A 4,057-nucleotide genomic window follows, 5' to 3' on the forward strand; every position below is an offset into this window, starting at 1 on the left:
ACTGCAGTAGAAAGTGTAATGCAAGCATTGATGTTTTTGGACTCTGTAAATTAAAGGTTCTCTACAGTTGGTCAGATTAATTATGACGTTTTCTAGATCTAAGTACAGTTAGGTCCGGTTGGTTGAGTTCCATATATGATATGGAGCTGGAGTTCTGAGTTCGAAAAATGGTAGCTCCAGCCTCTCTATGAATTTTGTGGAGCAGATCGACACACTTTACATTTTAAAAAATTGAGGATCTAGTAGTGCTTGGTTTGGCTCTGGCTCTAACAGACAAGGATCTAGCCCTGCCACAGATCCAGGTCGCCTAAAAATCATTGTTGTTCTTGGCAAGAAGTTGTTGGTTGGATTCAAACCTTTGTTTTTTTATCCTACTCAAGGATAAAAGGTAAGTTTTTTTTCATATTTAGAAAATGATCCCGGTTAATGATTCATTGCCAAAAGAAAATGAACTAAGGTTCCCTGTCCATAATTGCCTACTAAATTTGGACAGTTCCTTGCATGGATCTAAGCTTTATGGACTAGTGTTTTAGTTCTGCACCTAATTTGTTGTGTTTCAAATTTTTGGGCTAGCTTATTCAATTAGGTGTTAAAACTCTCATCATGAGGGAAGAGGAAGGACAGGGGGAGGAGAACTGGAGAAGTCATGGTGTTGGTTGTGCAGTTGTGTAACTAATTAAGTCCACCATACGCAACCAAAAATATATGAGATGATGTTGCTACTCTGGTAAATAGGGATAATATGTTAGTAGATAACACTTATAGTTTTAGGTGTTTTTTTTGGGCGGCGGGGGGGGGGGGGGGTGGATGTACGTGGTGAAACTCGTCAGAAGAAATATGGTGCAATGTTCACACGTCCTTGTGTTGTTTGTGGTATATATAATTCCTTGTTATTGGTTATGAATGCTCTCCTCCAAACTCTTAGCATGCATGATGGCACAATTTTTCTAAAAGATGACACTTCTGGTTGGACAAATGATATTTCAGTATTTATGAGACTGTATCTACAATTCCAAACAAGTTACTTTATCAAAGATGCATTTCTCAAACAGTGAATATATAGCATGCATATATTTCTTGCATGAAGGCATGCTACCCCAAATCCCCAATTGCCTGGCTTGTTATTGTTTGTTATATTAGAACTACAATTTGGATTATTTCGGTTGGCATTCTGTTTGCCTATTGGTCAGCCTGCAGATGAAATTGCAAACAACTACTTCTACAACATTGATTGATCTTCAAAAAGTTGCTGCCAGGATAGAGGAGAGAATCTACAAAATAGCTATTGACTTTGTAAGATGGTTTGTTCTTAATAGTTTTTTATGCAATCTAATTTCCTTAGGTATTAATTTTCTATTTAAGTATCTTAATGCGTGTAGTAGTGTTAACCTGAATAGTAACACTTCTGCTCTGCTGCTCATCTGCTAATTATTGCAAAGTTTCGAAGCTCCTAAACGAGTACAACCTATTGCCGAGAAGTCTAGAATAACTTAGAGCTATAAAATTTTGTGAAGCCATTAGGATGACCATCTTACTTGAGAACATATGGTTGTAAGAAGTTGTACGCAAATTTTGACAATCTAATTAAAAATGTTTAATTACGCTTCCTTTATAGTGACGTATAAGATACTAGGACTGAGGTTGTATTTAATTGAAGTGTTCGTTCATACGCAATTCCAAATATTTATGTTCCCTTTTAGATTCAGTTTTTTCATATAGCAGATAGAAATCACCCCTTTCCAACTTATTGGCTTATATATGTGTATTTGTAGATAACTTCTATAATATATAGATTTTATCCTCGTGTGGCAAGTACTTTGTTTTGGCTCATTCACCATTCAATAATATATAACTTATTCTTGTCATGCCAGATTGAGGACATGCTCGCATTGCTATATTTATATGCTTTCTCTGGCACTATTTAGGGTGATTACCTAAGGAGTAGCCTTATAAAAGGTGATTTGATGATTCATATCCGGTGTTGTTGAACAATTTTATGCATATTCGTCAACAAGCTTCAACCCCTTCATTTGTCTTGCTCCATCAGAAGAATAAGCAAGGCCAAATTATCTAGGCAGAGGGAAATGTTTAGGGGACATCATCTAGCAGTTAGTTCATGAAAATTTAAATACCAATTTGTTCCTTTTTCTTATGGTACCTACATGATAAATTTTCTCTTTGTTATTATAATCTCTTGGACTTATACAAGAAAAATATATGCGAATAAAATTTGCAAATCCACAACCTGATTCCCCTGTTTGAGTTAAAGCATTTTTCATGTTTTCGTCCTTTACACATTGGTAATTTTGGTGCAAGACCATGAATATTTGTTATTCTTATGCAACGCCTGATTGATGTGTGAGCCTCACATCCATACTGTTTTTTTTTAAAAAAAAACCTCAAAGTTACCCTAGGTAAATTCTTTATCATTTATGTAAAGTGCATTTAAGATAGCAATATCTCTGTGAAGCTAGACTTAAGCATGCATTAAAATTGTAAATTTGTTGCAAGTTGTTTGTGTGGTTCTCCAAGATCATGTAGCTACACTAAGTAAATCAGTATCCACTTCTACACTGCAGGCCACAAGGAACCCTCCCATCCCTATGGAAAAGATAGGATCAGCGAACTCCCTAATGATCTAATCCACCCCATAATGTCATTCTTGTTGTCGATGAAGGAGGCGGTGCGCACTAGTGTGCTGTCCCACTAGTGGGTCAACAAGTGGAGTTTCTTGCAGTCGATCAAGCTTGATATAAATTAGTTTCGCTTAGACAGGGAAAAATTGGCGGTGTGCATGGTCCTGTCCCACTGACAGGTCAACAAGTGGACTTGCTTGTAGTCGATCAAGCTTGATATAAATTGGTTTCACCTGGATGGGGAAAATTTTGGTAGTTCTATTGACAAACTATTGCTAAGCCGGCCATGAAAGTGTCTTGATGCTCCTATGGATACATACCAGCCAGATTCTTTTGCGATTGACCGTGCCACTTCTTGGATCATACATTTTTATGTGACCATTGTTACATGAATGAATTTGCCACCTTATTTAGAAATTAGTATAGTGAGTATATATCTCATAGCAAGGAAAGCATGAAAGATTAATTTTGGATGATATGCATATAGCACTTTGCCTTTTCAAAAAAATGTGCGTACCACTTTGCCTTTTAAAAAAATGTATATACCACTTTGCCTTTTCGAAAAATGTATATGCCACTTTTAACCTCGACACATATTTGTGTAATGTCGTATATAATAACTTGAGCTGAGGAGGAGAATTAATATCTTTAGTATCACCTTTCTGCAACAAATTTTCGGTATTCATAGAAGACTTTTTTTTTGCTTTGCACATATGAAGTTTATATTCACGGAACAATCTAGGAGCGGGCCAATGTTCAGGAATTTTAGAACATTGCGCTTGGGTGAATGGTGCATTGACAATAATTTCTAGCCTCTACGCCAATACGTCAAGCACTCACCTATTCTAAGGAAGGTGTTTCTGAAGCTTAGTCTGATCAGTACCATCGATTGCATCATCCCTATGCTATCATCTCTGGAAAACTAAAATCCTAATAATATTGTGAATCTTTCAACTTCAGATGGATTGGTGACTTGAACTCACGGCCGATCAGTTGATGGCGTTGGTCGAAATCACCCATGGAGGATCCATCAGTACTGACTTCGACTAGAACTAAAGGTTGAGGGATTGATGCAATAGTGTGCAATGTCTACTAGTTTGAAATGCTTGAGACCCAAATAAGTTTTATTGTGTTTTAATTGGAGTGGATCAAACTTGTTTGTGACTATATGTGTCAGTCTAGAGTGTGGATGTTATTTTTGATTGTGGAGTCCTGGTTACTTGTACTATGCGTGATTGGCCATTATATGGATGAACGAGTGAATCGTTAAGAACTTCATATCATGTGTTCCTTTATCTTGTTTTTCTCATTTTGTAATTCGCAAGTTTGAATTCCTGCCTGCTTAGTTTGTTTAGACCTGTCATAATTATGGTTGGTTTTTAGCTTGCTGCATCAAACATTTTCCATGCACAAATGCACAA

General features: G+C 36.6%; 1 pseudogene; it reads left to right on the top strand.

The window, feature by feature from the left end:
• The first annotated feature begins 713 nt into the window (after nucleotides 1-713).
• LOC136351580 (uncharacterized) lies at nucleotides 714-3,028 on the top strand (annotated as a pseudogene).
• Nucleotides 3,029-4,057: the final 1,029 nt, after the last annotated feature.

The sequence above is a fragment of the Oryza sativa genome, chromosome 8 (assembly GCF_034140825.1).
Source record: "Oryza sativa Japonica Group chromosome 8, ASM3414082v1".
NCBI classification, from domain to species: domain Eukaryota; kingdom Viridiplantae; phylum Streptophyta; class Magnoliopsida; order Poales; family Poaceae; genus Oryza; species Oryza sativa.